The sequence below is a fragment of the Caretta caretta genome, chromosome 4 (assembly GCF_965140235.1).
Source record: "Caretta caretta isolate rCarCar2 chromosome 4, rCarCar1.hap1, whole genome shotgun sequence".
NCBI classification, from domain to species: Eukaryota; Metazoa; Chordata; order Testudines; family Cheloniidae; genus Caretta; species Caretta caretta.
In genome coordinates, this window is record NC_134209.1 from 109420801 (window position 1) to 109433215 (window position 12415).

Sequence of the window (12415 nt, forward strand, 5' to 3'; positions counted from 1 at the left end):
AGTGCATGTTTACACAGATTTTAGAGTTATTTTCCCTTTTTAAATAATGAACACGGGCAGCCCATTTACTGCAATATGAAGTTATGGAGCATCGTTTTGGCTGATCCAAAGCCCATGGAACCCAAAGGCTTCTTCCTATTGCTGTCAATGGTTTGTAGAGGGCTTACGTACGTCAGCACATTCTTTATGGGGAGAGGGAGCCCAAACCCTAGACATTCATCTTTTATCTTCATCCTCATTTTCACTTTGCTCTCTCCTCCGTGGCCACAGAAGATTCCCTGGCCAGGGTGTAAGGTCTTTAATGTTTAAAGAATTTCTTCTGAAATTTCGTCATTCTCATTTGTGTGCACTTTTGTGAGCCCTTGTTCTTGTTGGACCTGGTATTATGAGTGCCAAGAGCCTGCATGACAGGCTGTTTTCACACCATTTCCAGTCTGAGTGAAAACAGGCAGTATCAGAAGTCTCACAAGAAAGCCTGTCCTCATGTAATTTCATGGAGAATTTTGCAAACTGGAGAGGTTGGTCTAGTTCATATACAGGTAGGAGAAGCCTCAGAAATTTTGGGTGCTTTAGACTAGATCCACAAAGGTACTTAGGCTTTAGTCTTTGGGCCAGAGAAAGAGAGAAAGATTGAAGCCCACTGGTTGGGGCATTCAGGAGGAAAGAGTCAGTGGGGAGACAAGTTCCAGACTCCCTGCTCCAATGCATGTTTAATTATTTATACACAGTGGAACAGCATCAGCAGGCAAATGAGAGACCCCTGCCCACAGAATACCCCAAAGCCCAGTAGTTAAAGCACCACCCTAAGAGGGGAGGAGATCCAAGTTCAAATCCCTTCTCCACATCTTGCACAAGGGGGAATTGAACCCAGGCCTCCCACATCCTAGGTGAGTGCTCTAACTACTCTGCCTTTGGTAGTTTTGTGTAGGGATAGGCAAGTGCTGAGCATAGCTACTGGATCAGCCCCTGCAAGTAAGCTAGGCAAGGGAATGCATAGTTTGAAGATCCCGCTGAGGCTTAGGCATGAGGTACCTAGACTGAGGCAGTTGTGCACATGCTCACCAGCACACACATGGATCCCCCAGGAACTTTAACAGTGGAAATTTAGGTAGCTAGGGACTTCAAGTGTCTACAGAGTTGTGCAGCAGCTAAGCAGTGGTTCTGAGGATCTCAGTGGCTCTAAATGCCATTTTAACTGGCAAAGTCCTTCTTGAAGCTAGCCCTTTATTGCCAAACCTTCTGTAGATTTACCCATCTTACTTGAAACACAGGTCACAATTTTCAGACATGCTGCTGTAACCCTGTTGGACCTAGCTGTAAACCCATAAATTAAAGTCATCATGTCATTTTTGAAAGTCATTATTGGTGATGTAAGAGTTTTCTAGCTCTAAGTCTGCTCTTCTTTTCCTCTGTCGCATCAGGCGGAGCTGTATACTAATGTTGGGAGGAGACTACTCCTCAAACAACTTCTGAGCTACTCAATTACAGTTCAGATTAATGATCTTTCTCCTCTGGCCTGGAATGCCAGGGATCTTTTATTGGATTATGCAACAATATATATTTCCAAAGCTGCTTTAACATCAGCTTTGAGGGGCTTTTTTTGTTATTCAATTTTTAAAAATCTTGGTGGTCTGAAGTGCTTTGCACTCTGCACTTATCTAACCAAAGTGATCAAACAATGAGGAGCCTAGGTTCTGTCTGAAATCAAACCAGAACAGATTTAGTGTCTTTATCTCTTTCTTTGACATATCTGATTTCCAGATGATGAAGTCATATTGGTATCAAGCCTGGTATCATACGCTCACTGCTCTTGCAAGTCTGCAAGGACCGCTGGACCACTAATGTTCAATAAGTCTTGGAGACCTGGGGAAATTCCAGCAGACTGGGAGGAAGCTAACGTTGTGCCACTTTTTAAAATGTGATGACCTGAGAAGTTATAGGCCTCTCAGCCTGGCATCATAATGGGCAAAATAATGGAATGGCTAATATGGGACTCAAATAATTAATTCATTACCTTACTCTCCTTTAATTCTTTAAGACACATATTTGGGAAATAGAATCTGTCAGACTAACTTGATACCTCTTTTTGATGAGATTATACATTTAGTTAATAAAAGTAATATCGCTGACATATTAGACTTCTGTAAAGCATTTAACTTGGTATTGCATAACATTTGATTAGAAAGCTAGAATATAGAATTAACATGGCACACATTAAATGGATTAAGAAGTAGCTAATTGATAGATCTCAAAATGTAACTATAAACAGGGAATCATCTAGCAGATAGAAAAGGAGTACTTGTGGCACCTTAGAGACTAACCAATTTATTTGAGCATGAGCTTTCGTGAGCTACAGCGAGATGTATTTCCATTGTTGTTCCCCCAGGGATTGGTTCTTGGACTCACGCTATCTAACCGTTTTTATCAGTGATCTGTAAGAAAACAAAGCCACCATGGATAAAGTTCACAGATGACAAAAGTTGCGGGTGTGTGGGAAAGAATGATAAGGATAGGTAATTGATTCAGAGTGATCTGGATCACTTGGTACGTAAACTGAGTGCAAAACAAACAATGTGTTTTATTACAGCTAAATATAAATGTATACACCTAGGAACAAAGAATGCAGGCCATACGTATTGTTTCTCAGAATAGTCCCCCATCCTATGACTCTGAAAAAGATTTGGGAGTTGTGGGGGATAATCAGCTGAACATGGGCTCCCAGTTTGATTCTGTGGCCAAGAGCTAATGCAATCCTGGGATGCATAAATAGGGGAATCTCAAGTATGAGTAGAGAGGTTATTTTACATCTCTCTATTTGGCACTGGTGCAACTGTTGCTGAAATGCTGTGTCCAGTTCAGGTGCCCACAATTCAAGAAGGATGTTGGTAATTGGAGACAGTTCAGAGAAGAGCCACAAGAATCACTAAAGGATTGGATGATATGCATTCTAGAGATAAGCTAAACAGATTGAGCTCTTTGAGTCTATCAAAGAGAAAGCTAAGGGGTAACTTGATTACAGTCTAAATATCTATGTGGGGAACAAATATTTAATAATGGGATCTTCAATCTAATGAGGAAAGGTATAATAATCAAATGGCTGAAAGTTAAAGCTAGACAAATTTAGACTGGAAATAAGGCGTACATTCTTAACTGAGTGTAATTAACCACTGGAACAATTTACCAAGGGTTGTGGTGGATTCTCCATCATTGGACATTTTAAAATCAAGACTGGCTGTTTTTGTAAAATATGCTCTAGGAATTATTTGGGGGAAATTCTGTGGCCTGTGTTGCACAAGAAGTCAGACTAGGTGATCACAATAGTCCATTCTGGCCTTGGAATCGATGTATCTATAAATGTAGGCTATATCCCTACTTCTGTACTTTCTGTTGGAGTCAGGTGCCAGGGTGAAGCTCAGGAGCCCTGGCCTCTGGCTGGAAGAAGCTGGCTGTGAGAAGAAGCGAAATGGTGAGCCTCAGGTAGGGGTGTCAAAAAGCTTTTCCTTGCCTATTCACAAAACAGCAAGAATATTTGCTTACAGAGGAGACAGTGCTCTTAATTATCCACTTAGGTATTTGTATCACTTTCGTCACCACAGTATCTGAGCATCTTAATATATACGTAGATTGAAATAGGTGTCTCCACATAGATATACATTCTCTCTCTTTTCTCCTCTTAACCTTTCAAAAGGTAATTGTTAAAATTTATGGAAATGCCATGCAAAAAGATGGATCTTGCATTTTGTCCTGAAGGCAGTAAGGTATATGGTATTTTTCAGCTTTGAAAGATGATGACTCCAAAGCCTATGGGCCAGCCACTGAGAAAGATAAATGAAAATGGGCCAATTACCAGTACACTGGTATGTAGTTGATGGTGAGTATTTGCTTCAGGTTGGGGGGCTGTCTGTAGGCAAGGACTGGCCTGTCTCCCAAGATTTGTGAGAGTGATGGGTCGTCCTTCAGGATAGGTTGTAGATCCTTGATAATGCGTTGGAGAGATTTTAGTTGGGGGCTGAAGGTGACGGCTAGTGGCGTTCTGTTATTTTCTTTGTTAGGCCTGTCCTGTAGTAGGTGTCTTCTGGGGAGAGAGGCCAGTCCTTGCCTACAGACAGCCCCCCAACCTCAAGCAAATACTCACCAGCAACTACATACCACACAACAGAACCACTAACCCAGGAACCTATCCTTGCAACAAAGCCTGTTGCCAACTGTGCCCACATATCTATTCAGGGGACACCATCACAGGGCCTAATAACATCAGCCACACTATCAGAGGCTCATTCACCTGCACATCTACCAATGTGATATATGCCATCATGTGCAAGCAATGCCCCTCTGCCATGTACATTGGTCAAACTGGACAGTCTCTACGTAAAAGAATAAATGGACACAAATCAGATGTCAAGAATTATAACATTCATAAACCAGTTGGAGAACACTTCAATCTCTCTGGTCACTCGATTTCTGATCTAAAAGTGACTATTCTTCAACAAAAAAACTTCGAAAACAGACTCCAACGAGAGACTGCTGAATTGGAATTAATTTGCAAATTGGATATGATTAACTTTGGCTTGAATAGAGACTGGGAGTGGTTAAGTCATTATGCAAGATAACCTATTTCCCCTTGTTTTTGCCTACCCCTTCCCCCCCCCTCCTTCAGACGTTCTTGTTAAACCCTGGATTTGTGCTGGAAATGGCCCACCTTGATTATCATACACATTGTAAGGAGAGTGATCATTTTAGATAAGCTATTACCAGCAGGAGAGTGGGGTGGGGGGAGAGAAAACCTTTTGAAGTGATAAACACCCATTTTTTCATGGTCTGTGTGTATAAAACATCCTCTCTGCATTTTCCACTTTATGCATCCGATGAAGTGAGCTGTAGCTCACAAAAGCTTATGCTCAAATAAATTGGTTAGTCTCTAAGGTGCCACAAGTACTCCTTTTCTTCTTTGAGTAGAAACCTGTTCCTATTGCTTGTAAGTCTTTAACTGAAATCAATGCTTGCATAGCCTTACCTGTGTTTAAACTGCAGTATTGAACCTTTCCAAGAGAAAATGAACCACACTGAACGTTGTCTTGATCTCCATTTGCATACAGCCACTGGAGAAGGAGGAGGAGGAAATACCCCCTTCCCTCAGCAATTTGCTAGCCTGTTGATGTCCCACTCAGTGAAGATTGAGGACTCATTTATTCTCACTTCTGGCCCTTTCCATTCCCAAATTTTTATTTGGTTGCACAACAAGGTGACAAAGAATAAGTGTATGGGAGATGTTGGAACTGGGTGTGATTTCTGGTGGGTGTAATGGGTACTGAGGACTATCCCTCCTATGCTGTATAATCATAATATGGAGGGGTATGTTGCTGCTAAATTTCCTGTTACTTCTGTGGCCACAACTTTAGGCTTAGACCACTAATCAAAGTGACTAATTTCTTAGGCACATTGATGATGCTATGAGACCCTTGTGTGCTTTTAAATCTGATTTTAAAGAACATTACAATAGTAAAATAAAGTCAGTGAAGGCTCTGGCCACTGTTAGAACAAGAAATCAGATTACCTGGATCAATATTCTAACTCAGAAAGGTGACGCATATGTTCTTACTCTACCCCTTAAAGTAATACATTTGGTGGGTGATTTTCTGTGCAATGTTCAGGTGGGAGTACATGGATTAAATGTATATGCACCATGATCAGCCTGACAGGAAGTCCGATTATCAATCTGTAAAGTAACCACGTAAAAGGATTAGTGTTCTAGTCCATTATAGTCTTCCAGGTAAATGACAGGGCCGGCCCACAACATTTTGGCACCTTAGGCGGGGAGCTCAAATGACGCTCCCATGCCCCCTCGCTTGGGCCAAAACTTTGAAAGGTCTCAATTCTGCCTTCTTCCTGTTCTACTCCTCTCATGGTATTGCTCTGCTACCTACCCCAATAAAGGAGAACTAACAACTTAAAATGCCTTGTTGAAAAATTTTAAGTAACACTTAACTTTCAAACTCCTGAACAGCAAATGGAACTTTTCTTGTCTGCATAGTAAACACTGGCATTTTTATCTATTTGAATAATCAAAGTGGTGCTTTCCGTGCCTTCTTGGTTGCAAAGATTTGAACTGCTTCCTGCTGAAGGTCCACAGTCTGGGCCAGCTCATGCTCTATTGAGATGGATGCAAGGCCAACCAGCCTCTCCTATGTCATTGTGGAGTGTAGATGTGTTTTTATTAACTTCAGCTTGGAGAAGCTGCGTTCTCCACTGGCAACTGTTACAGGAAGTGTTAGAAGTATGCGCAGAGCAACGAAAGCATTTGGAAAGAGGGTGGTCAACTTATTTGTGCACATATAATCCAGAACAGCCTTTGGAGTTGATCCTGCTGAAATGTATCTTGAAAGGGCTTTCAGTTCATCACCTAAATCACTCACATCAATATTGCGCATGTCATCATGTGTCAACACTGTCTCTAGTGCCCTGCATTGCTGGTGTAGGTCTTCTTCAGGTATAGTGAGGAGTTTTGGAATATTATACAATATCCTAAATATACTGCTGTGTTCCTTGAGCTGCATGAAACGTTCTTCAACTGATTGTATTGCACAATCTAGCACCTGGTTAAAGAATTCAACTTTGAATTGTTGTTTGGGGTCTCTTATGGGATTATCCTGTGCCTCGTAATCAAAATGTCTTCTTTGGTTACACTAGTATTCTTGAATGGGTGGGAAAATAGCTTCAGTGTGAAGTTCCTCTGCCAACTTCTGTGCACTCTTCAGAACATTTTCAAATCCCTCATCTGACTGGTAAGACTGTAGGTGTGACTTTGCTTTGTCCAGTTGTTCCACTGCTCCAGATATATCACGGTCAACACCTTGGAGTCTCTTGCTTACAACATTTATTTCAAATAGTATGTCATGCCACAACACTAAGCCACACAGAAATTTGAAGTTATGTACATTTCTGGTGATTCCATTTCCCTCTGCCATTGTTCTCCCACAAACAATTCCTGTCATAGCATTATCCTCCATAATGGCAACTATGGCATCATCTATCTTTCCAATTTCGTGTTTGATAGGCTTTATCACCACCACTTGACTTTCCCATCGTGTGGCACTCAGTGGTTTCAGTGTCAGAGAGGATGTTCCCAGATGTTGCTTCAAAATTTGCCATAGATGAGTTGATGCAGAGAAAAATACACAGATGCTCTGAATTACATTAAAAAATTCAGCAGCCTCACTAGAAGCTGATGCTGCATCACTGACCACCAAGTTCAATGAATGAGAACTGCCTGGGACAAAAAAAGCTCGAGGGTTTAACTCTTGTATTCTTGTCTGCACTCCTCTGTTCTTTCCTTTCATGTTGGCACCATTATTGTAGCCCTGACCTCTCATGTCAGCTATCGCAATTCCCACATCTTCCAGCTTTTTAAGAAGCACATTTGTCATACCAGCTCCTGTAGTATCATTAATGTCAATAAATTCTAGAAAAAAGAAAAGGAGTACTTGTGGCACCTTAGAGACTAACCAATTTATTTGAGCATGAGCTTTCGTGAGCTACAGCTCACTTCATCAGATGCATGCCGTGGAAACTGCAGCAGACTTTATATATACACAGAGAATATGAAAAAATACCTCCTCCCACCCCATTGTCCAGCTGGTAATAGCTTATCTAAAGTGATCGTCAGGTGGGCCATTTCCAGCACAAATCCAGGTTTTCTCACCCTCCACCCCCCCACACAAATTCACTCTCCTGCTGGTGATAGCCCATCCAAAGTGACAACTCTTTACACAATGTGCATGATAATAAAGTTGGGCCATTTCCTGCACAAATCCAGGTTCTCTCACCCCCTCACCCCCCTCCCAAAAACCACACACACAAACTCACTATCCTGTTGGTAATAGCTCATCCAAAGTGACCATTCTCCCTACAATGTGCATAATTAAGGTGGGCCATTTCCAGCACAAATCCAGGTTTTCTCACATCCCCCCTCCACCCCCATACACACACAAACTCACTCTCCTGCTGGTAGCTCACGAAAGCTCATGCTCAAATAAATTGGTTAGTCTCTAAGGTGCCACAAGTACTCCTTTTCTTTTTGCGAATACAGACTAACACGGCTGTTACTCTGAAACCTGTCAATAAATTCTAGAAAATGCTCTCTGACAGTCACCATTGCAAGGACATTTTCACTAGGTGTTGTTGTTACAAAATGCACCATTAAAGTCATTTGTTCGGTATGGCTGATGTCAGGTGTGCAGTCCAGAATAGCAGAGTAATATCTTGCTGACTTCAGATCTGCCACAATCTTCAGATCTGCCACAATCTGCCAGTTTGACTTTTGTTGCCAGTAACTGTATGAGCTCATTTTGAACTGTTTTTCCAAGGTAGTGGTGTGGGTACATTTTTCGGGTGATGACTCTTCTTAGATTTCCTGGAGTACAGCATCAAACTCAGCCATCAGCGCCACAATTTTAAGGAAGTTTCCATTGTTTGGCACATACAGCTGATCTGAAGTGCCACGCAGTGCTAGGTTTTGGGTAGCAAGCATTCTCACAATGGCAATGAGCCTTTTCAGAACATTTTGCCAGTAAAAAGACTCTGATGCAATCTTCTCTTGATGCTGATCATCTATGGTGGCCTTTAACCTTAGTCTCATCTCAAGCTCTTTCCGCCTATGGAATGCTCTCTGGTGATTTGCTGCCTTCCCATGGTATGTCAGATTTCTAGCCAGATTTTTCCAGTCCTTTGTTCCAGTAGAACCCAATGTGGCTGGAACATGAGCCTGGAAGAATTTGAAACAAAAACAGTATTCAGCATTGTGAGTTTTTGAGCACATAAGCCATGGCCTCTCCACTTTGTCACCATTGGGGATTTCACACCAGTAATGTGTTGGATGGAAACTTCTATTTTAATTGTCTTTGGGGAACATGAAGTTTTTCACTTGCTGTGGCCCATGCAGTACAAGGAAGTCCCTCAGACTACTGCTCAAGTGGGTCCACAGTCCGGGATCATCTAGACTTAAGGAACTAAACTCAGCAGCAGCTGTTTCTTGCGCCTCCACTTCACCCTTCTCTGATCTACACTTTTCTTCAGGAATGTGCATGGTTACATCCATTTGAGATGGAGATATGGATGCTGCAGTAGCTGCCATGTCACCTGCACTCTAACTGGAAGATCAGGCATCTCTTCACCACTCACATCCTCACTGGGGCCGGAAGGCTCACCGTGAACATTTGTGTCTATGTATCTCAGAAGAGCTCCTTCCTGCTTAGATAGAAAAGCTTCCTTTGCTTTCTTTCTTTTTCTGAATGCTGCCCCAGAGGGGCATTTTCTTCTTTCACTGATGACTGCTGTTCTGCGCCAGCTGTAGTGGCTCTAAACACTCAATTGAAGGAGGCAAATAAGCAGGCTGGTAGCAGGGCCTGAGTGAGGGAAGATATCAGCCTCTTAAGGGCCTAACTGGCTCTTACTACTTCAGTTGGCTGCCTGTTCTCCTCAAGTGAGTTCAGGGAAGCAGCAGGAAGCAGGAAGCTCCCTGAGAAGCTGGTGTTAATCAGTCCAGGCTCCTGCGGGTGCTAGAGAGGTACATAAGAGGCTCCTCCTCCTCTCTCTCCCTGCAGCTCCTGCTGCTTTCTGTTATTCCCTTTTCTCCTGCCTGCCTGTTATGTCTCTTGTGCCCTCCTTCCTCCAGCACAGCACTCTACCATCTCTGTGCATCTAGAGTAAAGAGAATACATATGCATCAGCAGCAGACACAATTTTCTACACTCTGGGTCCTAGTAGTGCCCCAACCCCCACCCCCACCCCCCACCCCACCAGTCTGGCACCTGCGGCGGCTGCCTCATAATAAGGCCAGCCCTGGTAAATGATGTATGACTTGTACAATGTATCAAAATCCACATGCACCCAATAAGTCATGATCGTTCAGAAGAACTATTATATATTTTCTTGCATAGTTTTTTCTCATCTCACATTTAAATCATGCACTAAAACATGGGCGTTTAGAGGCAGAGGCAATGAAAGTAGCACAATGGCCAACTAGTTCAGACAGGTGAAAACAAAAAAAGGTGGGAGTGGAACTAGAGGGGCATCTTCCCCAGTTTTCCCTCACAGCACAGAAGCCTCCCCAGCTGCCACCTGCCTTGCTGGATCATTGTGGCCTTGAAGGAGGGCACAGAAGCAGAAGACAGATGCTCGATGTTACCTTATCCTTTTCAATCCCTCCTGTGGAAATCCCAGCAGGTGTTAAAATGGACAATTTCAGTGGGCAGCAAGCTTTGGGTGGAATGGGAGGTGGATGTGCAGGTGCAGCAGGAAGCCAGAGGAGCTGCATGGCTCCTCACAGAACTGTGCCGCCAGGTAGAGCAGAGGGCCCTTGGAGCAGCGTGGAAGGAGCTGCACAATGTTCAAGTGCCCAGAGAGCCACACAGTTTCCCCATGGATCTTTGGACAGTCTCAAACCTAGAAATCCACGTCCTCTATCCTCTTTATGGGCTGAAGCAAAGGTCCTAACTACTTGTGGTCACTGAAGAATCCAATGGCACTTTTCTGAAAGCGTGTAGGTATGTTAATTCAACCAAATTCCAGTTTGGAAGATTTAAATTCCTCTGCCTAAGTGCTCCCTGCAATCTCTGTTGGATACAGTATTCTTCCTCACTTCCTGTCCTAACCTGTTATGCAGTGTTGCTGTGTAGTTTTAAAAATAGTCCAGCTATATTTTAATGGGAAGACAGACATTTGCATTTTTCAAAATCAGGCACACACACACTTTTGTTTCAAAGGGCAAGATCTTGCAAACACTTAAGTACCAAAGTTTATTTAGTGAGTGGGCCTACTGACTTCTATTGGACTATTTCCATAATCGAGCATTTGCAGGACGGGGCCCAAAACTCAAGTTTCCGCAGGATCCTTTGAAATGAAAGGGTCAATGTAAGTAAAAAATTATGCCACAAGTAATAGACTCACAGGTCAACTGTAATTTAAAAGTGGGATTTTCAGTCTCCTCAACATTCAGATATTTAGTCTGAATAAAATGGGTATTTACCCCAGCTGTAGTCAGGCTCCCACCGCTGGACACTCACCAGGCTGCTGTGCCTAGACACACACTTTGGGCCAGCGTGCTTTTTTTAAGTACTCCCCTTGGTCTGAGTAGGCTCCAGCATGGTCTCTGACATCAGCCTTTCTGGAATGTTTCCTGGGTGCAGACTTTCCATCTGGACCCCCTTAACCTAACTGGCACTCCATGGCCTACCTGCCCTAAGCCCTCAGGACCGGTGCTGACCCCTCCCCCAGACAGCCCAGTAGCTTAAGCATACCCTTTTCAGGGGGCTCCATCTTTGTGGGTACTCTGATTTATGGTTTACCCCTTCAGGGACATATGATAGCTGAAGCAAATAGACAGACCCGACAAAGGATTTCTAAGCACAATCAATCACTCTTTAGACAACTCAAAATATATGCAAATGTAAGAAATATTTGTATACCATTCCCTGCCTCAGATTCCTCAATACTCTTGAGCTTGCTTTGGGATTTGAGAGACCTCGCTCCTGGACCTCATTCCTTCAGCACAGTTTCTCTTCCTCTTCTGGTCAGAGAGTGAGAAAGACAGAGCCTACTCTGAGGTAGGCCTTCTATAGACTTTAATTCCCCTTTGTCAGGTGACCCCTTTGGTCAGCCTCAAAACCCTATCAGGTGACTGGTGGACTCTTAAACTGTTTTTCTGGCTGTTCCATTTGATTGAAAGGGTAGATCAATGCACCATAATTATTCTCATTTAATAAAATAGTTTTATTTCATCCTTTAAAAGGTTTACAGTGCCTTGAGGGTTACTTATGGGCTGGAGGATATTTTATTCAAAAGAGGGGCTGTGTTTTGTGATCTTGTTGTAATTTCTCATGGTAATAATACATACAGTTTTATTGTACAAAAAAACAGATATACAAGATAACTTTTGGGTGAACCTGATCTCTAGTTATTGAGCTTTCTGAACAAATTGCTGGGTGAAATTCTATCACTTGTGTATGGAGGTGGTCAGACTAGCAGATTATAAAAGTCACTCCTCGCATTAAAAGCTATAAATCCACGAGTCTTGTAGAAGATTACATTTTCTACATTCTCTGAGTACACAATCCTGTAACATTCTTGTGTTTAACTTGGGGCTACTCATGGGAGTATGTTTATACATATATGTAATTGTTTTCAGGATCTGGCCCTAAAATAACGCAGCTGTGTGCCAGAGCCTTTTTTGGTGTAAATCAGCATAGTTCCATTGACACTGATTTACACCAGCTAAAGCTCTGGCCCTGAGAGTCCGACCTGCTTCTTACTATTGGTGTAAGATGAAAACGTAGAATTTCTGGGCTTCCAAGGGTAGGAAGTAGAGTAGGTTGCTGTTAGCTAATCAGTTACATTGGCTAACTGTATACAGTTTCCTAGA